Source organism: Miniopterus schreibersii (assembly GCF_964146895.1).
Source record: "Miniopterus schreibersii genome assembly, chromosome: 8".
NCBI classification, from domain to species: domain Eukaryota; kingdom Metazoa; phylum Chordata; class Mammalia; order Chiroptera; family Miniopteridae; genus Miniopterus; species Miniopterus schreibersii.
This window is the reverse complement of record NC_138109.1, coordinates 15,707,099-15,731,532: the sequence shown is the minus strand read 5'-3', so window position 1 is coordinate 15,731,532 and position 24,434 is coordinate 15,707,099. Positions and strand designations below refer to the sequence as shown.

General features: G+C 39.6%; 1 protein-coding gene and 1 long non-coding RNA gene across 5 annotated transcripts in view; one reads left to right on the top strand and one right to left on the bottom strand.

The window, feature by feature from the left end:
* Positions 1–2,226, bottom strand: part of PHACTR4 (phosphatase and actin regulator 4) — a 73,657-nt gene extending 71,431 nt beyond the window's left edge. For 2 of the 4 annotated variants that reach the window (XM_081145391.1, XM_081145392.1), the window contains exon 1: positions 2,137–2,226. The gene's annotated coding sequence lies outside the window, so the exon portion shown is untranslated. The remainder of the gene's footprint in view (positions 1–2,136) is intronic. The other 2 variants (XM_081145393.1, XM_081145390.1) reach the window with 2 other exon arrangements.
* A 92-nt stretch (positions 2,227–2,318) lies between these two features.
* The window catches only part of LOC308561001, an 82,216-nt gene continuing 60,100 nt past the window's right edge, over positions 2,319–24,434 (top strand). The window contains exons 1-2 of the long non-coding RNA XR_013999419.1: positions 2,319–2,522; positions 5,945–5,979. This is a non-coding gene — a long non-coding RNA (uncharacterized lncRNA). The remainder of the gene's footprint in view (positions 2,523–5,944; positions 5,980–24,434) is intronic.

The following is a 24,434-nucleotide window of genomic DNA, read 5'->3' as shown; positions in this document are numbered from 1 at the left end:
CCTTTCCCACCCTTAGGGATCCAAAAAATTGCCATTCTGCTTACGTACAAAGTAATCACAGCATACCATAAGATAATGGCAACATTCAGTATGACACTGTTTATAATTCTAGAAACTCCAGTTCCTTATATATCAGTTTGCTCTGACTGGAAAATATTTTCATTATTTTCTCCAATATTTAAATTCCAGTAGGTGGTGGTATGATGTGTAAATGAAATAGGTAATGGAAAGAACACTGGGCTTCAAGTATGGTTTACTATTTCCTACCTAGGTGAACTCTGTGACCTTAGGCAAGTCAGAGAACATTTTAGAGGCTGTAAATTTAACATTTGTCAGCCGTAAAATGAGAGAACAACTACCTCACAGAATTACAGTAAAAATGAAATTACATAGTATGTATGAGGCCCTGACCAGGTAGCTCAATTGGTTAGAGCATCCTCCCCATAAGTCAAGGTTGCTGGTTCAATCCTGGTCAGGGCCCATACAAGAATCAACCAATTAATGCATAAATAAGTGGAACAACAAATAGATATTTCTCTCTCCTCCTTCCTCTCTCTCAAGTCGATCAATAAAATAATAATGATGTATATAAGCTGTTTTTAAAATTAACAGCATTGGCATGTTTGAAGAAATAAATTACAGCTGTTCCTTAGATGATCTTTAAAACTACTAGATCAGTTCTATGGATGCTTCTTCAAATTATAGCCAGGAAAACACAAACAATCCCCACTCATTGCTGGATTAAAAATTGAAGAACTGCATTAAAGACCTCTATCCCTATACAATATTATGAACACAACCTGCGATTCTCAGAGTAAATCACTTCCATTATGAGATATGAAAATAATGAAGTACAAAGGGCTTTGTTTGCCTACATGGCTAGGGTGGGAATTTAACCTATATAACTTCAATAACCTTCCCTGATTCGTGTAAAAGAATCCTAGTTGTCCTCATTTCAGAGACTTGAAATACTAAATCTTTTTCAAAAGGAGTATCTGCAATGGCTTCTATAAAGAGTTATCTTAAGCTGAATATCTAGCAATTCAGTCTTCCAACAGGACATACATAAAGTTAACCATTATCTAACAAAGTTTGCTCAAATCCGCAAGACTCACGGGTTGCAGTAAGGATCGTAGCATTACCTCTACTCTTGAAAACTGGCTTCATTCCTATTACTTGGTGAAACAGTCTTTTTTTTTTTTTTTTTTGCTTTCTAGAAGCCACTAAGCTTCTAGCTCTATAAAGCAAACCCTTTTATTAATGGACGTTTTCTTTCGACATCTTAGGTAGAAGAAATAAGAAAAGAATTTGGGGGACGGGGAACTGGGAGGCTGGATGAAGTACTGCAGTCTTTTTTCTGCATGCAATGAATGAAGAGGTTGCTCGCTGCAATAAATCACTTTCTCTCCTCCGAGTTTCGAGAGGTGTAGTACCATGGAGACCATCCGCATTGGTTCTTTAGTTCCCCGATCACAGCTGCGCCCCAAACAGACATCGCAGCCAATTCTATCCCTTCCGAGTTTCCCCGGGAGTGGGGCTCACTTCTTTTCCAAAGGCCATTTCCCTACCGAAAACGCCAGGAGATTCGTGCCCTGAAGTCGCCCGGGGCTGGAGTTAGACAATAACCTCGAGATTTTCAACAGAAACTCCGTCTACCTCTGCCTGGCTCCGAAGCTTCCGCTCTGCCCAGCCGGGATGCAGAGGTCTGAGGCCGGGCGGTTTTGAAAAATGGACTTTGACCCGATCCGCTTACGGTAACCGGATCCCCAGGGACAGGTCCCAGTCAGGGACTGGCCCCGGGGGCTCCCCAGAGGAGGCAACTCCACTCGCAGGCACAAAGGGACGTAAAGCAGCCCAGACAAAAGGGCCCCGCCAAGTCGCCTGGGGCGGAGAGGGAGAGCCAGCGCCCAGACACGCAGCCGTAGCAGTCGCTGCGAGACCGTTCTGGGACCGCGGAGGAGGAGGCGGCGGCCCGGCCCGCCCTGTCCGCCGCCCGAGGCGACCGCGGCCCGAGCCATTTCCCTCCCCCGGACCGCGACCCCCAGGCGGAGCCAAGAACGAGACCCAAGCCTAAAAGGCGGCAGCAGCCTGACCCCGGGGACTTCCCGCTCACTTTTCCTTGCTCGCCAAACTCACCCGGGTCGCCGCCGCCGCCTCCTCAGCCTCCACAGTAGTTTCCCCCGGAAATCCTACTTGGCCCGCGGGCCGCCAGCGGCAGCCTGAGCCTTCGGCCCCCGAGAAAGGGGGGGAGAAGGAGCAGGCCGGACAGTGAGGGGTAGGAAGGGCCGCCGCGGGGGCTCACGGAACTTGTAGTCTCTAGCCAGGGGCCAGCTGTGTCGGGCCCCACGAAATGGCGGAAACTTCTCTCCGGGCGGTCGCCCCACACTGCCTCTCTGGGCATGCGCCGCCTGCAGGAGCCCGGCGTGGAAAAGAATTTGGGAACCTTTCCTGGTACTGAGGACAAAGGTCTGTGGTCTTGGAAGGACAGAGTTCAATATACTGAGCTCCAGGCAGTGCCTAAGGTGGGAGCTGATGTGAGTGTTTTTAGAAAACTGTGGTGCCAAATTTAAAATATAATCTCCCCGACAGAAAAAACTATTAACGGCCAATTTGAAGTGCAAAAAATTTAGAAGGAAATTCCCTCAACGTTGTCCATTAGGAAGAGATTCATGAATCATTCTTAACTCCTCCTTCGGCCCATTAAACCCAGTTATTATACATCGCAAATATCTCAGCTCCTTTCCGTTTCCTCCACTAGGGCCAACTGGAGGAAGCGGCCAACATCTCCTCCAAGCCTGGCTGGTTTCAGGCCTCCAGGAGAAAGCAAAGCAGGGAAACCTCTATGATTGGATTAGAGGACAGTTAACAAGGTTAAGTGCTCTCTCTATTTTTATTTACTGATTTTAGAGAGAGCAGGAGAAAGAAACGTCCGTTTGTTGTTCCACTTAATTAGGCATTCATTGATTGAGTCTTGTACCTGCCGGGAGCTGGAATGGAGCCTTCCGACCTTGGCCTCTCCGGAAGATGTTCTAACCAACTGAGCTATGTGGCCAGGGCCTCTGCACTCTCTTGAGGGTGGTTATGGTTCCCAGGGGTCTGAAAAAGACGCCTTTCATAGGTGTGTTAACCTAGATGCACTAAAACAATGGACAGGGCTTGCTTAAGGCAAAGATAACCTTTTACTAGGGAAGTGATAGGCCTGAGGGCGACTACCCTTCATGACCTACCCAGTTAGGAATTCATGATCAGATCATCCTGTGAGGTTACTCTCAGGTTTATAGAGCCCCCTTTTCATCCACATGGATATATTCAATTTGTGGAAACTCATCACTTGGGATATAAATACTTTTCTATACTTTTCTGCATGTGTATTATACTCCCAGTATAATTTATTAAATGGAAAGTGGCCTGGGCCAGGCCTCCGTTGTCTTCTGGGAGACCAGTTAACAGTAAAGCCTATTTCTAATCATTATTTCTGTATTTAGAGGTTATGGGCACTGTTGGAGCCTAATGTTAAGAGCAGAGTCTTTGGCATCAGAAACCTGTTCTGCCACTTCCTATCTGTGTGCCCTTGGCTAAGTTACTTAAACTCATTAAGATTCAGTTTCCTCCTTGTACAATAGAAAACTTAATAGTACCTGATATATAGGTTGGTATGAGAATTAAATAATAAAGTTAATGCACATTAGGTGCCCAACACTATACCTGATACACGTTAAATGCTCAATAAACAGTAACTTATGGTGGGTAATATTAGTTTTCATCTTTTCTTTTTTAATATATCTTTATTGATTTCACAGAGAGGAAGAGAGAGGGGGAGAGAGAGTTGAAACATCAATGATGAGAGAGTCATTGATTGGCTGCCTCCTGCAAGCCCGGCACTGGGGTTGGGGCCCACAACCTGGGCATGTGCCCTCATGGGGAATTGAACCGTGATCTCCTGGATCATAGGTGGATGCTCCACTGCTGAGCCATGCGTGGCCGGGCATCTTTCTATTTTTTTTTAAGCTTCCAAGTTTTCAGCAATGAACATAGACACAGGCTACAGGAGTAAGTGTGTTTACTGTAGCAGTATATGAAATAGCAAATTATAATAATAATAATAGAGACAATCTAATGGAGAATGGGCAAATTAGCTGTGATATATTCATAATATAAAATACTACAAAACAGTTAAAGTGAATAAACCAAAGGTACAGGTATCAGCATAGATAAAACAAAATGTGAAAAAAGTTGCGGAAGGTTATATACAGCTTGATACCATGTATATAAAATTTTTAAATAAGACAGACAAGGCTATATACTATTTAAGGATTTATACATACATAGTTTTAAAAAATCATGAGGAAATAAAACCTTCAGGCAAGCAATTCTGAGGAGAGAGGAAAAGGAATGAGTGAAAGGAGGGATACACTGGGGCTTAAAACATATCTCTCTTATTTCTTGAAGAAAATTGTAAGAAAATAAGGCAGCCTGGCCAGGCGTGGCTCAGCTGTTGAGCATCGACCTAGGATACAGGAGATTGCAGTTTGATTCCCGGTCAGGGCACATGCCCAGGTTGCGGGCTCCATCCCCAGTCAGGGGCATGCGGGAAGCAGCCAATCAATGACTCTCTCATCATTGATGTTTCTATCTCTCTCTCCCTCTCCCTTCCTCTCTCTGAAAACAATAAAGATATATTAAAAAAATAATAATAAGGCAAAGCGTGAAGATTTGATAACTGGTGAAAGGTACTTAGGTGTTTGTTATAAAAACCTCTATTTTTCTGTATGCTTGAAATAGTTCTCTATTTAAAAGAAAGCATAGAGCAGAGCAGTGTACAAAATATACTGCCTTTTTTTTATATAAGGGAAAACAGTAATTTATTTGTACCAACCACAGCTGTTATGCCAACCTGAAATCAATAGTTTTCAAAATGGTGGAGGGGGAGTATTGTTGTGGGCTTTTTTTTTAATATGTTTTTATTGATTTCAAAGAGAGGAAGGGAGAGGGAGAGAGAAATAGAAACATCAGTGATGAGAGTCATGGATCAGCTGCCTCCTGAACGCCCCCTACTGGGGATTGAGCCCACAGCCCTGGGCCTCTGCCCTGACCGGGAATTGAACCGTGACCTCCTGGTTCATGGAGCAACTCAACCACTGAACTACACCTGCTGGGGTGTGTTTTTTGTTTTTAAACAGTTGTGGGTTTTTTTTTTACACACAGTAAATCTCATTCTTTTTGTTGTTCAGTTCTGTGAGTCAAATGCATTCAGTTGTGTAACTACCATCATTATAATCTAAATTACCCATTTACCCCAAAATATTCCTTCATGCTATATCTTATAGTCAATCTCTCCCCCCAACCATGGCATCCACCGATCTGTTTTCTGTTCCTGTAGTTTGTTTTTCCCCCAGAAAGTCATACAAATGGAATAAAAAAATAGAGCTTTTTGAATCTGACTACTTTCACTTAGAATAAGGCATGTGAAATTTATCCATGTTGTTGCATGTATCAGTAGTTTGTTCCTTTTGTTTTTGGGTTTTTTTTAATTCTCACCTGAGGACATTTTTTCCATTGCTTTTCAGAGAGAGTGGAAATGGGGGGGAGAGAGAGAAACATCAATGTGATAGAGACACATCGATTGGTTGCCTCCCTCCCGCTTGTGCGTAGACCAGGACAAGGATTGAGCCTGCAGCCGAGGTGCATGGCCTTGGCTGGAATCAAACCTGAGACCCTTCAGTCCACGGGCTGACACTCTAACCACTGAGCCAAATGGGCTAGGGCAGTTTGTGCCTTTTTATTGCTGAGTAGTATCCTGTTGTGTGGGTGTATCATAATTTGTTTCTTCATTCTCCAGTTTAGGACATTGGGATTGTTTATAGCTTTTGTTGACTGTTAATGAAGCTCCTATAAACATTTGTGTACAGATTTTTGTATAAACCTAAGTTTTTATTTCTCTTAGGTGAATACTTAGGAGTGGGATTGCTGAGTTGCATGGTAAGTGTACATCTAATTTTATATTTAAAAACCCAAACTCTTTTCCAAAATGGCTACACCATTTAGAATTTTCACCAGCAAGAATGAAACCTCCAGTCGCTCTGTGTGCTTATCAGCATTTGATATTGTCAGATTTTTAAAAATTATTGTTTTTAGCCATTCCAATATGTGTGTAGTGGTACCTCAATAAAACCAACAATTCCTTAATAACTAATGATATTCAGCCCCTTTTCATGTGCTGAATTACCATTTATATATCTTCTTTAGTGAAGTATCTGTATTAGTATTGTGCCCATTCATTTATAGGTTTGTTTTCTTATTGTGAGTTGTGAGAATTCTTTATGTATTCTAGGTACGGGACCCATATTGAATATGTGATTTTTGCAAATGTTTTTTTTCTGGTCTGTGGTTTGTTGTAGCATCTTTCATAGAGCAGAGTTTTAAATTTTTTAAGTTCAACTTGTCTTTTTTTCTCTTGTGAATCATGTCATATCCAAGAAATCTTGTTTAACTCAAGATCACAAAAATTTCCCCCTTTTTTTTCTTTTCTTATTGTTTTATAACCTCAACAAATGACTATAGAGAATGCCCTGTACAAAAACAACACAATAAGTGCCCTGACCAGTGTGGAGAGGTCACCAGTTCGATTCCCGAGTCAGGGCATGTGCCCGGGTTGCAGGCTCAATCCCCCGTAGGGGGCGTGCAGGAGACAGCCGGTAGATATTTCTCTCCCTCTCCCGTCCTCTCTCTCTGAAATAAATAAAAAAACACATAAAGAAAATAAAGTAAAACCCAACACAATAAAAGGTTCAAGATTACAGTGTTCCTTTAGGCAAGGCTGAAGATTTCAGTCTCTGGTATTTGGAATTAAGGCTGCATTCCTTATTTTTGGGTGGATCAGTGGGTGTGTGGTACAGTCCATGCTTTTAATCAGATTTGAACAGAAGAATGGCCCAGGTAGAAGTAGATAAGTGTTTGGTTGTTTGTGTCGTGTAACTACCAAAGTTCCTTCCCACGATGCAGTGCCAGGTGGGGTTGTACTTCTTGTCAAATTCCTTCTTAATGTGGGCCACAATGTCCTTCTCCATGTTATATTTCTTCAATGCCTGAGTAGTACATTCCAGAGTCCTGTTGCATCTCCTCCTACATATCAGCATATTTGATCACCTCCTTTCGGTCACACATGATTACGGTGGAGTAGGGGCTGGCTGACTGCAACAGTCTCCTGAGGGAGGAGGCTCAGACCCAGAGGGAGAAGCCTCCCCCTATATTTTCTTATAGAAGTTTAGTTTTAGGTTATCATTTATTTCTTTAGGAGGATATATGCATGTACTTTTCTGTTCTTGGTGTATACCTGGAAGGATACACAAGCTTTCCTCTGGGGTGGAAAAATAGTGACTTGGGGTAAGCATGATAGCTAACTTTACACTGTGTACATGTTTGTGCTATTGAATTTTTCCTTAAATATATACCTTATGGTACCTTAAAAACAACAACAAAATAGGGAATTTTTTTTAAGGTAAAAACTCAAAAAATGTTGGAGGACTACTGAAACACGGTTCCAACCAACACAGTTGAAAATCATCAGGATGGTTATTGGACTGGAAGACTTTACCGTAGTTTCAGATCCTTTGGGCTTGCTTCTTTCACAGCTGTGGTCGGCTTGGCAATCCTGGCGGTTCTTACTGGGCTGAGAACCAAGTCCAATTAACTGGCAAAGAACTAGTTGGGCCAATCAGAGAACAAAATGCGAACGAGTGAATCTGACTTTTAAAAACTTCCTCATCCTGGCTTTGAACAGTGCAGAATTTAGGGACTTGCTGTTGCTGCCACCTGCAGGCCACATCTCTCAATAACAGGTTCTTGGAAATAGCCGGAGGGAGGGGGTGGAATTCCTCTTGGAATTGAGTCCTCTGTGGGGCTCTGGATTGGAGAAAGAGAGACTTATAAAATTTTCCCTTTCCCTGTTCATCTCAAACCCAAATTGGTGATGGGGTTCCTAAGAGTGGCAGCTGTGGCATCAGATTGTCTGGGTTTGAATCCGGTCTTTACCTTGGGTAAATCAGATACCTGTTCTATACCTCAGTTTCCTCCTCTATGAAATGAGGATGATAACAGTAGCTCCTTTGTATGTTGGGAAGATTGAATCAGATTGTGTGACGTGGTTAGCACAATGCCTGCTGAATAGTGAGCACACAACAAATAGTAGTAGTTGTTGCTGTTAGGCAGAACTTCAAGAAGCCTTGGTCATGCTAAGCTGACAAATTGTACCTTGAAACACAGTAGTCCAGTGGAAAGACCTTTAGCACCTGGCTCTACCACTTAAGGCTTGTAACCTTGGACAATTGTCTTAACCTTTCTGAACCTTACTTGACCTCACAGGTGGTTTTGGATATTACATGAAATCATCTGTGTAAAGCACCAAGCACAATGCCTGGCATGGAGTGGTCAGTTAACAAGTGGAGTGATGATTAACACAGCAATAGTTGCCAAGTATAGCCAACGGTTGGACAACTCAGGTTGCAAACAGGCAGGCCACAGCCGGTCACTAACCTACAGATATTTTGGTTCAGCCCTCACTATTTACAATTTTAAAATTACCTGCCATCATTAAAAACAGAATTTTTACATTTAGCCCAGATTCTTAACTTCTCTTTTATTTTTATGTTTTTGTTGGTTTAAGAGAGAGAGGAAGGGAGAGGGAGAGAGAAACATCGATAAGCCAAGAGATAGCCAATTGGTGTAAACTGAGGGGCTAGACAGGGTCAGAATGGAGAGGGATCAGGGGTCAACAATTAGCAGCTGAGAGATATCAATTGGTTGCCTCACTGGGGATTGAGCACGAAACCTGGGCATATACTTCGCCTGACTGGGAATCGAACCGGTGACCTCTCCATGCATGGGATGACATTTACCCAACTGAGTCACACCTGCCAGGGCTTAATATCTCTTTTAAAATGTGAAGCTCTGCCCTGGCCAGTGTGGCTCAGTTGGTAGGTGCATTGTCCTGTACATTGAAAGGTCATGGGTTAGATTCCCCTTCAGGCCACATACCTAGGTTTCAGGTTTGGTCCCGGTTGAGGTGCATTAGGGAGGCAACCGATTGCTGTTTCTCTTTCACATCAATGTTTCTCTCTCTGTCTCTCTCTAAAATCAATAAACATATCCTGAGGTGAGGATTTTTTAAAAATTAAAAATAAAATGTGAAGCTCTGGTAGTGTACCGCACCAGATCTGCAAGGAAGATGGCATATAACAGGTGAAACTAAATTCTGCCAAGAGAGGCAAGTAATGCTCCCTGAAGAAGCTGAGACATGAAGGTTGAGTAGGAGAAACAGTGCTCCAAGCAGAGTCTGGTGGGTCCAAAGGCCCTGAATCAGGAAGATTAGTTCCACCAGGTAACTTCAGAAAAGCCTGGTGGCTGGAGCACAGTGAGCAAGGAAAAGGTGGGAAGATGAGGTTCCAGTCAGCACCTTAAGGATTTTGGACTTTGCTGTGAGGACAAGTGTAGTTCACAGCTGAAAGCTAGAGATAGCCAATTGGTGTAAACTGAGGGGCTAGACAGGGTCAGAGTGGAGAGGGATCAGGGGTCGACAATTAGCAGCTGAGAAAGCAGAGTACTACGGCAGTATAGGATCTGTATCTAGAAACTCTGGGCATACACAGGACAGCCTGTTGGGTGTGGTCTGGCAAAGGGCAGGCTTTATAAGAACCAAGTTAAGTTGGACACCAGGAGTATTTTATGTAATACTGGAAAAATGAGAAGAATAAAGATTTGGCAAAGGTCATATAACAAATGAGATACAGAGCTAGATTCACAATACCTACCTCTAATTTCTTGCTCCTCTATGTTAGTTTTCTCAAGATGAATAAACTCAGCACCGATACTATGTTGTTAATAATATGTACCTTTTATTGAGAGCTTGCTAAATTTAGCCTTTGTGTTTATATGTACTATTATCTCATTATTTCACTCAGTTAACAAATATAGTTCACCCAAAATACTGTGCACCAAGAGACTGTTAGGCACTGGGGACACAGGAATTAATGAGACAGTCACCATCCCTGTCCTGTGGGAGTTCACAATTCAGAAAGGAAGTGAGTAGTTGAAGAGGTAATTACAAAGGGTAATTGGCAGGTGCGACAGGGAAAGTATAGCAGTGAACCCAGCCTACCATAGGCAGCAGGGAAGCTTTCTGAAAGACGTGACTATTCTCACAATAACCTGGTAAGACAGATGCTATGAATATACCCTTTTCACTGATGTGAAAACTGATATTCTCAGATAGATTAAGTAGCTGACCCACTAGGCAGTGCTGGAGCCAGGATGTAGGCCTGGATCTATATGTAGATCAAAGCTCATTCTCTTAACTGCTAAGATTATTTCTTAGTAGATATTTCCATTAGTTTGTCCTTTCCTTCTAAGGGCCATGTGAGTAGAATGGACTATTAACTGAGATGTCTGCAGTGCAGGAAGTTGAAATCATGGCTTACAAACTGTGCAAGCATGCCTGTGTCAGGGTTGGCTGTCAGTTTTGGAATGACAGCTATTTAGTGACACAGCTCTTATGCTAATGTCTGAATGGATGCTCAGTTCAATTGACTGATTCAACAGCTACGTACTGAGTGCCTACTGTGTGCTGGTAATGGTGCCAGACACTGTGGGAGTTACAGGGATGATGAAACTAGTTCCTAAATACTAGGCCAAAGATTGTCTTAATCCCTAACAAAGAAAAAAATTCAATAACAAAGCCATAATCTGGGCAGTTAGAACTTACTGTAACAGCTACCGGGTTTTGAGCATCAACCGTGTGCCAAGCATTACATGAGCTATCTTAATGAAAATCAACATGATCATGATCATAACTAAAAACTAAAAAACACATACTGTGAGGCTGTGTTGAACAGTTTACATGTATTATCTGTTTTAACCCCATTCTTTTAATCCACACTCATTCAGTAATACTATATCACAGTATTAATGATAATGATACACTGTACTAACATTGCCCATTTCACAGATGAGAAAATTGAGCTTCAGGGATTTTTGCCTGAGATCCCAGAGCTAGTAAAGAGAAGAGTTAGAATTCAAACCCAGGTCTGCCTGACTCCAAAACTTGGGCTCTAGACTGTTGCACCACACTATATCTGCAAGGAGAATTAGCTTGCAAAAACCAGGGAAATATGGTATGATCTGCATAACCAGAGACACATCAGACAGGAGAAATAAATATCAGTGCTTTTAAAACCCTCCAGAGAAGTAAAGAAACAAGGGAAAAAAACAATGTGTCTAGTAATTAGATACTAGTTAAGCCCTAAAACAGAAAGTCCAGCCAAAATATTTATACTATTATTTCTATCACTTAATTCTACTTAAATTTGCCTCTAGAATTATCTTTAAATTTAATTAGTAATGAAAGCTCAGAATTTTTGTTATCAAGATACACTTCCTTTAATTCTTGTGGGAAAGAAAAGAAACTATGTACAACAAATGTCAGTGTCAAGCAAATAAATGACCCCATTAAGGATGGGGTACAAGCTGTGATTAGTAAACTGAGAGGGAAAAAGTCCCCTGCAGGAGGCAGCCATCAGCCCTGGGCCATATGAACAACCTGTCTCCATGATTACTTGTGGCTGTGGGCAGGGAGGTATGCAGCTTCGTTCCAGATGTTCAGATATGACCAGAGGTTTCTGTGTAGCTAAGGAAGTGCCCAGAATTGGCTCTGTGACACATGAACCAGGAAGATCACTGTTGTATTCAAATATTTGATGTATGTGTTTATTTACCTTTTGTCTCAACATAAAAATGCAAGAAACTAATATTTATTGAGTGTTACTTTGTTTATGCTATATTATTGTCTCAACAATTCATTTAATACTGTAGAAAGAGTTCAGAAAGGTAGACTTTCTATCACAGCAACTGTAACAAATTACTTATTATTATAATTATCCTATTATTTAAACAATAATGACAGCTTCCACTCATTGAGTGCATGCTATGTGCCAGGCACTGTGCAGGGCACTTCTCATGCATTATTTCATTTAATCTTCATGACAACTCTGTGGTTTAAGAACTATTACCTATTTTACAAAAAAAGAGACAGATATTGAAGAAGTTAAGCAGCTTCCCAAGATACACAGTGAGGAACATCTGCTTACATGTCTATCTCCCCACCAATTACTATAAATTTCTTGATGGCAAGGACTACTATTTCTTATTTATCTCTGTATTCCTAGTCTCTAACACTGTGCCTGGCACAGAATAGACAGAATTTAGTACCATTTAAAAAAAAAAAAGTCTATTGATTTCAGAGACAGGAAGGGAGAGGGAGAGAGAGAGGGAGAAAGAAACCTCAGTAATGAGAGTCATTGATTGTCTTCCTCCTGCACGCCCCCTTCTGGGGATCAGGCCCGCAACACAGGCATGTGCCCTGACCCGGAATTGAACCTCGATCTCCTGGATCATAGGTCGATGCTCAACCGCTGAGCCACGCTAGCTGGGCAGAATTCAGTACTATTTTTGAATAAATGAAAGAACAAACAATATTTCCCAAGATAAGTGGTAGAGCCACCATTCGGGTTTAGGTCTCCTGTCTTCAAGTCTAGTGTGCTTCCATAATTACATATTGCCTGCCTAAGTCAGGATTCACCACTCACATGCCTCTTCCACTCTGGAACTTCCTATTAGACACATAACAAGTGTGATATAGTGATTCCACTTCTTCGTCTTTATCTAATAGAAATACTAGAACAAGTGTATAAGAATGTATTATTAGACCATCCACTACTGGTATTTCAGAAAAAAACTTGAAAAAATAAATGTCCACCAGTGGAGGAATAATTAAATGGTACATCTGTTCTATAGAATATCATATATCTTTAAAGAGAACAAGGTAGATCTGCATCTATTGATGGAGAATGGTGTACACAAGATTTCGTTAAGTAGAAAAGGTTTCAGAATGTTAAGAATGGTTTAGTGTGGATAATAATAATCCTGTCTTCAACATTTATTGCACACCTTGTTTTAGGCACTCTTCCAAGTGCATTACATGTATTATCATATTTCACCAAACCTAAGATTTTTTTTGACTGTTTATAACAAACATGGACCGGTACTAAACATTCTTATTTCAGAGATAGAAAAATGTGGAGAAAACAGTTAAATATGGTATTTTATGTCCCTGGCTGGGTAGCTCAGTTGGTTAGAGCATCGTACTGATACACCAAGGTTGTGGGTTTGATCCCTGGTTTGGGTACATATATGAATCAGCCAATGAATGCGTAAATAAATGGAGCAACAGATCGATGTTTCTCTCTCTCAAATCAGTAAATAAAATATTTTTTAAAAAGATGGTATTTTACTTAATCTTATCTTCACAATAGCACAAAGTAGATACCATCGTTTGTGATTTTGCTGATGAGAACATTGAGGCACAGAGAAATCCAAGTAATTTGTCTGTCTGTAAGAAGTGGTATATAGTATAATCCCATAAAAAAACAAATAAAGAGTCCTGGATAAAGACAGTGGCTATTATTGCTCATGCATCTACTTTTCCTATCCACTCCCTCCCCTCCCAATCCCACTATAACTGCAGTGAAAGATTGTTTTAAAGCATAAGGAAAGGGAGAGGGCATTAAATACAACAGAATTTTGCAGGTGGAAGAGCAGGTGAATGAGTAATAATAGGCCCGGCAACCCTAAGAACACTGAATTCTGGACCAGAAAATGGTGAGAAGCAGCCTGATGTGTTCAGGAATTAACATACCAGAGGTATCCCTGGAAGTGGGAGTGAGGAGCAGCTAAAGTAAGGATGGGTTGAAGGACTAGTTCCCTTCCCTCACTTCCCTCTAGGTAACTGCCCCTCCTCCACCTCAGAAGTATGGAGGTTTATTCTCTTGAGAAAGTAAAACAGACAATGTCTGGAATAAGGGTCACCAGGTACAGTTAAAGGCATCATACCAAAAAAACGGGGAATCAGTAGACTTTTCCCACACTCTGCTGGTAGTCACCCTTTACTACCTCCTTGGCAGATAAGTCGTCTTCTATGGGAAAAATGAAGCCCAATATGAAAGATCTAAAGATAATGGGATTGAGATGGTGCTGTCAGGGTGGGATCCCCTGGACGGGGGTAAGGAAGCTCTCCATCCCCCTTTCTCCTATGCATCTCTCCCATTTGGCTGTTCCTGACTTAAATTCTATGAAATGTATTTAATAATATATTTAAAAAGTTTAAATCACTGGCATCTGCTGTTTTTGTATGTTGTATTTAAAAACAGCAGTATAGATAAAGCCAAAAAACCATGTAATTTTAAGTGAAGAAGAAAAGAGATAATGGCATTGAGGTCTCCCAGCTAATGGTTCTTCATGGTCATTGGCTCACGGACAAACGACCTCATGGTCAATGGCTCCCATCTTCATGCACAGACCTTCCAACCAGCTTTTAGCTACCCACTTTTATTCATGAGCAGAAAGACAAGGATTCCCAGACAGGAGGCTTTCCTCTAACAGGAAAGGGACCAAAAAAAGGAAGAAACTTGGAAGAAATTAAGACAATGCAGAGAAAAGGAAACTTTAAAAACTGGAGAAGTTCCTAAAAGAATACCTGCATATATGGAACAATAGCAGGAAACAATAATAAAGAGTATTCAGAAGGGAAAAAAGAGTTCTTTAAAATGAAAAAACATGAAAGCAGAAGTCATAGCCCAATAGAAAGACTGAAAGATAAAGTTGAGGAAATGTCCTAGGAAGTACAGCAAAAAGACACAGATATGGAAAACAGGAGGAAAAAAGATAAAAATAGATCAGTCAAGGAAGTACAACAGCTGAAGATAATTTCCATTAAGAGAGTTTTAAAAGTTGAGGAAATCATAAAATAATTCAAGAACATTTTTTATAAGTTTCCAGGTTGAAGGGGTCCACTGTGTACCCAGCACAGTGAATGAGAACAGGCCCACACCAAGACTCAACACTGAGAAACGTCAGAACACTGCAGCCCCTCTCTCTATAGGATTCGGATACAGGTCGTCAAGGCTGGGCGGTAGAACTAATATCAGCAACAGATTCAGGCTGTATTCCCCATACAAGCTTTTCTCTTCCATGGCACCAATATAAGCCCCCTAAATAAGCGGATGCAAATGGTAAGCAGTACAGCACAGCAGTGGAGTCTTAAGAGGATACATCTGAAGTTGGCCTAGGTTAAAATCCAGGCCTGCCTCTCACAGCTGTGACCTTGGCCATGTTTCTTCATGAGCCTGTTTCCTTACCAGTAAAATAAGGATACTAATATCAATCTCAAGGGATTGTCGTAAGAGTTTTTTAAATTTTTTATTGAGATATATTTGACTTACACCATTGTGTACGTTTAAGGTGTACAGCATATTGATCTGATGCATTCATATTGCTATATGATTGCCATTGTAGCATTAGCTGACACCTCTGTCTCGTCACATAATTACTCTTCTAGTGCTGGGAACAATTAAGATGTAGTTTTTTAGGAAGTGTATGTTTATAATACAGTTTTGTTGTCTATAATCATTGTACTATGTATTAGGTCCCTAAGACTTATTTACATTGTAGGAATTTTTCTTGCAGAATTTTTAGCACAGTACCCAGAACATAGTAAGAGCTTAATAAATAAATGGTAATGATGATTATTGCCACCTGCCTCATCGTACACATCATGTAAGGACTCAATTTCAGGAGTGAGCCCAATTTAACACCAATCAGTACTATGACTGATTCTTTAAAAACAGGACACACCTTGTCCATACAAATGAATATATATATATATATATTTTAAATATATCTTTATTGATTTCAGAGAGAGGAAAGGAGAGGGGGAGAGAGAGATAGAAACATCAATGATGAGAGAGTCATTGATCAAGCCTGCAACCCGGGCATGTGCCCTGACCGGGAATCGAACCCTGATCACCTGGATCCTAGGTCGATGCCTAGGTCGACGTTCAATCGCTGAGCCACGCCCAGCGGGGCCAAATGAATATTTTTTATATCAAAGTTGTCATCACCTTGGAAGCAGTGCACTTATACCAGGGATGTTTCCACTCTCCAAAACATTTTTGGGATGCTCAATTCAGAAATGACTATAGGGCCTAAGACATTCTTTTGAACATCTTCATTGGTAACAAATCTTCGTCTAGAGATAAATGCAATTTTTGAAATAATCAGAAATTGGTGAATAAATAGGGTACAGGGGGAAATGAAGTAGGACCAATTTCCTTATCATAAGGTGCTGATTTTATCCTTAAAGGAGTCCTCATAATAATTTTAATGGATGTGCCAGAATTTACTTAACCATTAATATCTAGTTCTCTTTTGCTAAATATTTAGGTTGTTTTAGGTGGGTTTTTTTTAGTTGAGGTATAATTGACAATAACATTAGTTTCAGTTGTACAACATAATGATTCAATATTTGTATATATTGCAAAATGATCACCACAGTAAATCTAGTTAACATCTGTCACCATACAGTTACAATTTTTTTTCTTGTAATGAGAACTTTTAAAATCTACTTTCTTAGCAGCTTTCAAGTATGCAATACGGTATTATTGACTTCAAGTTTTTTATTATATGGAATATGTAGATTTTTCCATACTTCAGCTTGTTTCCTCAGCCTGGATTACCAGAAAGGGAATGTTGGATCAAAGGGTATAAGGATTGAAAAAAAAGGGGAGGGGGTAAAAGGATTTGATAATTCTAGATATTTACTTACAAATTGCTGTTAAATAGGTTTTCACTAATTTATAATGCCACTAGAAACATTATAATACTCATTTGACTGCATCAGAAAAAGCACTTAGTATCGCAATTTTAATACATTAGGAGGCAGAAAAATATTTCATACAAACTGATTTTGAAGTCAATAGGTTTGACTTCCCTTTCCAGTCCCAAAATTAAAAAAAGTTATTTGAACAAATGGTAAAAATATGTAAGTGTGTGAGTTCTCAAAATAAGTACTTAGAAGGGAACCACTTATTTAGATGTTTATCTTCTGTTGTGTTTGTTTTTTTTTAAAATTTACCTCATCACTTCACATTCACACCTCCAAGGAAAAACACAGAAACAATTGTAGTCAACTTGACAAAAAATGCCAATGTAATGACTCACATCCTGTCTACCTCTAGAATTCAGCCTTGGCTTCATATTGTTGAGCCCCATGTTGCTAAGAACCTGTCACTGTCTCAGAACATCCTGGGTGTGGGAGCTTGTCAACTTTGAAAGAGGTGGGATCACATTTTAAAGTGAATTGAGAAGACTGACCCGTCCTTCACATTCTTACACCAGCCACACTGGCTAAAAATCAGGGCACAGGCAGGGTGGGAAATTCCAGAAATCCTTACTCCCCTACTAAAGCAATAATATTTTTCTGTTTTGTTTTTAGTTATTATTACTTTAAAAGTACACAAGAAATATACAATCATCGTAAAAAAAGATAAGCAAAAACAACAAAAATACAGCATATTTCCAAAACCAAGCAATAACTATTAACGTTTTGAAGTATTTACTTTCATACCATTTTCTTTACATACATGTTTTATAAAAAAAATAGCATAACAAGCCCTAGCAGGTTTGGCTCAGTGGTTAGAGAATTGGCCCACGGATTGAAGGGTCTCGGGTTTTGAGTCCAGTTGGGGCACGTGCAGGAGACAACCAGTGTGTCTGTCTCACATCGATGTTTCTCTTTCCTCTCTCTCTCCCTTCCACTCTCTCTGAAAAGCAATGGAAAAAATATCCTCAGGTGAGGATTTAAAAAAAAAAAAAGAGCTTAACAAAAAAAATAGCATCACATACATGTTTTTCACATAATAATAATTACAGCTTTTATCTATATAATGTTTATAATGGGCCAAGTAGGATTCTAAGAATTTTTATGCATAATAACTCTTTTATCTTTTTTAATTTTTTAAAATTTATTTATTTTTTCCATTTATCTTTTTTTAAACAATAACATGTTCTTATTGCATTTTAGAGGGAGAGAGAAACATTGATATGAAAGAGAAATATCAATCCGTTGCCTCCCGTATGCACCCCCACTGGGGATCAAACCCGAAACCTGGGTATGTGCCCTGACTGGGAATCGAACCAGTGACCTTCTGGTGCATGGGATGATGCTCAACCAACTGAGCCACACCGGCCAGGGCCACATAATAACTCATTTAATCCTCATGATAACTCTATAAGGAAGGCAATATTAGTATTCCCATTTAATGATAAGAAAACAGAGGCAGAGAGGTTAAATAATTTGCCTAAGGTCACAAAGTTAAATTAACTATCTGGAATGTTTTTCCATGTCATTAAATTCATTTCTACAAATGTTGAATGGCTGCAACATGTCTCATTGTACGGATTAAGTACCACTGCATCTCCTTTTATGAGACATCTGGATTATTTCCCTTTTTTGCTATCATACCCGTCACGAAGATGACCAGCCTTATACTACACTTTTGTGCACATCCTTAATTATTTCCTTAAGCTAAATGCCCTAAAAAATAGCTGCATCTATTTTTATTTCCTCCAAAAAGGTGTTCCTTTCTTCATATTCTCCATGACCTTGACTGTTTTAAATTTTAACACTTTTGCCTACAGCAGCTTTTAAAAATTAATTGTACCAGTTCTGATTTCTTTAGAGTAAAAAAGCCAGGGTATAAAAAGTCCCCCTTTCCATAATCTCCTCCAGCTTTTTACAGATGCCGAATCTCATGGCTTACTCATCACAGAGGAATGAGGAGTGTTAACCTGGGACAAACCAGTTTACACAGGCAAGATTCTTGTGGTCTGCAACTCAGCACTCACTAATTCACTCACTTATTCATTCAATGAATATTTGAAAGGTTATTATATGAATAGCACTAAGGTAGGCAAGGGTTATGGGGTTCACAGAAATAAAATATTTAGAACGATGTTAAATAAAACATTTAGCCCATTACCACATAAGAATTGATCAATAAATCAATATTTATGCCAGGCACTGTGCTAAATGCTAAACCAGTGGATTATCTCAACAACCTCTAGGAACTAGGTTCTATTATCCTCCCCATTTTGTAGATAAGAAAACTAAGGCCTAGAAAGGTTTACCCAGTTTGAGCAACATACTTGTGGCTGAGTTCAGTTTGAACTCAGGACTCCAAGGTCTGTGCTCTTATGTTACAGTACTACAAACACAGTTCCTTTCCTTAAGAAGCATAGTCTTGTTAACAGTAGTAAAATTAAAGCCCTAGCCAGTTTGTCTCAGTGGTTAGAGCGTTGGCCCGAGGACTGAAGCGTCCTGGGTTCAATTCTGGCCAAGGGGGCACGTACCTCGGTTGCAGGTTTGATCCCCGGCCCTGGTCGGGGCGTGGGTGGGAGGCAGCCACTTGATGTGTCTCTCTCGTATCGATGCTTCTCTCTCTCCCTCTCCCTTCCACTCTCTCTGAAAAGCAATGGAAAAAATATCCTCGGGTGAGGATTAAAAAAAATAATCTGAAATTGAAACTGGCTAAGTATTAAGCACTTATGTGTTAAGCACTCTGCTAGATCTTTATATAGATCATTTAATTCATATGACAACTCTATGACATAGGTATTGTAATTACGATTGTTTTACGGATGAGAAAATAGACATTCTGAGAGTTTAAGTAATTTGTCCAAGACATAAACAGCCATTAAATTGTAGTGCTAGAAGGCAAGATATAAAGAATTACTGTTTAGGGAACATGATGAAATGTGAAACAAGTGAAGCTACTTAGCTGCCATCAAATAATCAGAAGTCCGAGGAAAGAGACTTCGTGACCTTCTTGTGGTCTAGGAAGAATCACAGAAGGACAGAAAGGGAAAATCCTGGCGACTTGTCAGGCCCTGTGTCGAAAGCCTTCACATAGGTTAGTTCATCGTATCCTCTGTGTGATGAAGGTATTATTATTCTCAATTTGCCTGATGAGGAAATGGATTCCTTGGGAGGTAATGTATCCAAGGTCACATAGCTAGCAAATGATATGGGTAGAATTGGAACCTATTTGTCTCTCAAGCCTGAACCCTTAACCACTATGTTACAAGCTTTCCATTGTTGGATCTTGCTTTTTGGTTGTGTAGGAGTCACATAGGCTGAGATGAGTGGAAAAGGCAAAGGTGAAAGGGCGTTAAGCAAGAGTATTGAGGTCTATCCAAGGAAAAGGAAGCAGACCTGCTTGGTCAGTGCTAAAGATTTATTTGTTTTGGGAAGGAGCCTTTTGTTCACATAGCTTTTATGACTATACAAATTGTATAAATGTCTGTTTCTGCCATTATAATGAACACTATTAAGGACAAGGACTGTATCTTAGCTATTGCTGCAACCCAGCATTTTGCACAGTGCTTACATTGTAGTTCCAGCAGAGAGATTGGAAAAATAGGGAGTAGTCACACTGCCTAGATCTCTGGATGGCAATTAAGGTAGTCCACAATGCAAATATCCTAAACAAAATAATAGGTACTCAAATCCAACAGTGTATTTAAAAGATAATATCATGATGCCTAGGAATTATCCCAGGAGTACAACAATGGCCTAACAACAGAAAATCTGTCGACATAATTTATCATATTAATGGACCAAAGGATAAAAATCACATGATTTTTTTCATACTTAAGAGACAAATGATGCAATAGCATTAAGATTGGGACTAGGTCATGGATGCTCATTATCATCACCAGTGTTACCTAGAGTACTTGAGAGTCTGCCCAGTTCTTTAAGACAAGAAGGTGAAAGAGATATGTACTCTCTCTGCTTCCCACTCTTGCCAATGATATGATAGTCTATATGGAAAACACAACAGCAGCAGCAGGCAAACTACCAGAATTATAAGTCATTAATCAAGTTTGCAAGAATAGAAATCATCTTACAAACATCAATAGTGTTCTTCTACACCAGGAATAATTACTTTAAATGAAATGAAACTATACCACAATCTACAATACCAACTAAATGATAGTCTATAGTAAGGATCAGCAAACTTTTTCTGTAAAGGGCCAGACAGTAAAGTTTCCACATGGTCTCTGTTGCAGCCACTCAACATTGTCATTGTAGTACAAAAGAAGCCATATACAATATTTAAATGAATGCATATGGATGTTCCAGTAAAACTTCATTTACAAAAACAGCAGGCTCAGGTTCACAGGTATAATTTGTCAACTCCTGACCTATAGTAATTGGCCTAAAAGCAATACCCAAGAAGTTTATCAAGAAAAAATTTAGGGTGGGAGTGGGGTGGAAGGAATCAATGGGGGAAAAAAGGGGGACATCTGTAATACTTTCAACAATAAAGATAAATTAAAAAAATTTTTTTAACTCCATTAAGGGACATAAAAAGACCAGAATAAATGTCATAATTAGGATAACCTCAGTAGTGTAATGAATTTGTTCATTTGCTTAACAAATGAACAAATGTTCAAGAGTAGCTTTTATGACTATACAAATTGGCCATTGTTTTGGGTACTAGGGATACAGCAGAGAACAAAACAAAGTACCTATCATCATGAATCTTACATTATGGTAGAGAAGCAGTGAATAAATAATCTAAAGTCATTTAGTAACAAAAGCTACAAAAAAGATTAAATAAGATTTAAAAAAAGATAAAGAGAGAATGATGGGGAGTGTGTGCGCTACTTAATTTAAGATAGTCAGGAAAGGCTTCTCTGACATGTTAGCAGAGACCGGAAAGAGGTGAAGGAAGCCTACCACGTTGAATTCTAGGGAGGCAGTGTTCCAATCAAAGATGTCTGTTCTCACCCAAATTAATCTATACCTTTTTAATGAAATTCCAATAAAAATTCCAATAGTAATGTTAAGAAACGGAAACTTACTCTAAAATGAATACGAAAGAATAAAAGGTCTATGAAAGCTAAATCTATTTTGAGGGGGAAATAAAAGTAGGGATACCTGCCCTACTGGTAGAACTGGCTCTACCACAAAGCCACAGTATTAAAAACATTTGTGTTGCTGGCACTGAAACAAAGAAAAAGACCAATGGAATAGATTGGAGACCTTAGAAATAAAGTACATACATGGGAACCTAATGTGATAAAGATGGCATCACAAAGCATTGAAAAGACTGTTTTTCAGATGGTGATAGAAAAAAAATTCACCATATGGAGAAAAAAGCTGGATTTTTACTTGAAACTATGTTAAAAGTAGACTCCAGATGGATTAAAGACCTAAATGTGGAAGTTAAATAAAGCTAATATAGAAAAATCTATGTTACCTAGAGGTAAATATAGACTTCCTAAACAAGACTGTAAACTATAAGGCCAAAATTTAGGACATCAGCTTAATTAATGACAAAGTTAATAGGAAGGTGACGGAATGGGAGAAGGTATCTGCAATGTTTAAAACAAACAAGAAACAATGTCTAGAAAACACACAAGTCCTACAAACCAACAAGACAGGAAATCAAATAGAAAAAAAATAGGCAAAGGATATAAATAGATACTGGGAGAAAGTATTTGTAGTGTTTAAAACCAACAAAGGATTAATGTTGAGAATATACAAAGGATTCCTACAAATCAACAAGACAGGAAAGTAAGTAGAAAAATAGGCAAAGGTCATAGATACCTTCGTTTCACATACTAAGTAGTCTATACAATTTCATATACAAAAAAAGTATACGAAAAAGTGCTTAAATTTAATTATAATCAGAGAAATGCAAATCAAACAACCAAGAGCTTTGGGTGTGGTTGAAATGGATGAAGGGGATCAGAGGTTCAAACTTCCAGTTTAAAATAAGTAAGTCACAGGGATATAATGTACTGCATGGGGAATGTCGTCAACAATATTAACTTTGTAGAATGACAACAGGTAACTAAACCTATGGTGATGATCATTGTGCGATGTATAGAAATGTTGAAAAATGATGTGTATACCTGAAACCAATATAATATTGTATGTCAATTATATTCAATGAAAAACTAACAGCCGTGGCTGGTAGATCAGTTGGTTGGAGCGTTGTGCTGTACACCAAAATGTTGCAGGTTCAATTTCCGGTGCAGGTTTGATCCCCAGTTGGGGCGCCTATGGGAGGCAACTGATCAATGTCTCTCTCTCACATCTGTGTTTCTGTCTCCTTTCCTCTCTCTAAACATATCCTTGGGTGAGGGTTAAATATATATATATTTAAAAACAAACAGTCCAGCCGGTGTGGCTCAGTGGTTGAGAATGGATCTATGATCCAGGAGATCGTGGTTCGATTCCCTGTCAGAGCACATGCCTGGGTTGTGGGCACATAACAAAATGGGTGCCTATAGCCCTAGCCGGTTTGACTCAGTAGTTAGAGCATCAGCCTTATGGACTGAAGGGTCCGGGTTCGATGCTGGCCAAAGAACGGCATGCACCTCCGTTGCGGGCTCGATCCTGTTAGGCGAATGTGGAGCCCACTCTCTGAAAAAGCAATGGAAAAAATATCCTTGGGTGAGGATTTAAAAAAAAAAGGTGCCTAAAGTATACAAGGAATGAGAATAGAGTTTAGGAATAAAGGGGAAAGACTACAAAACAAGAAAGGGGCTTTTCCTGAATCACTGTGTTAATATACTGTGAAAGGAGGAACAAGATTTATCCACTTACGCAATCTGTAACTGAGGGGGAAAACAAGCAACTTATCGATGTTTCCATGAATATGGAAAGCCAAGAAAAGGATTCCAGAGCCAGAGAAATGACCAAGTAACAAACCAGGCAGCCAGCCCAACTCAGAACTTATCATTAGGTGGGATAATATTATCCTTACTGTTTAAAGCAGAGGTAAGTTTTCTGTTATTTGTAGCCCAAAGCATTTTTTTTTTTATTTTTTAAATGTCTTTATTGATTTCAGAGAGAGGAAGGGAGAGGGAGATAGAAACATCAATGATGAGAGAGTCATTGATTGGCTGCCTCCTGCACTTCCCCCACTGGGGGTCAAGCCTGCAACCCCAGCATGTGTCCTGACCAGGAATCGAACTGCAATCTCCTGGGTCATAGGTTGATGCTCAACTGCTGAGCCACACCAGCCGGGCAACCCAAAGCATCTTAACAGATTATTTATGTAAGTTTTTGAGTGGCAAATTGAGGTACAAACAGAATTATGATTTATCCAAATGTAGCTAGCTGGAGTGTCGTCTAAATGGAGGTTCTGAAAGAAAATGAAAATTTTGAATAACCTATTGTTTTTAGCAAGCCAAATTCTCAAAACTCTGTAAGTGTAGCTCAGTTGGTTGAGCACTGTCCCATGCACCAAAAGGTCGCTGGTTCTATTCCTGGCCAGGGCACATAGTCAGGTTATGGGTTTGATCCCATTAGGACGCATACAGGAGACAACTTATCGATGTTTCTCTCCTCTTCCTCTCCCTTCCTTTCTAAAATCAATAACAACATATTTTTTAAAAATACAACTCTATAAGTATTAAATAATCAACTAAGAACTGTTACTTTAAAAAATCCATTAAAAGTCAAATGATAAATG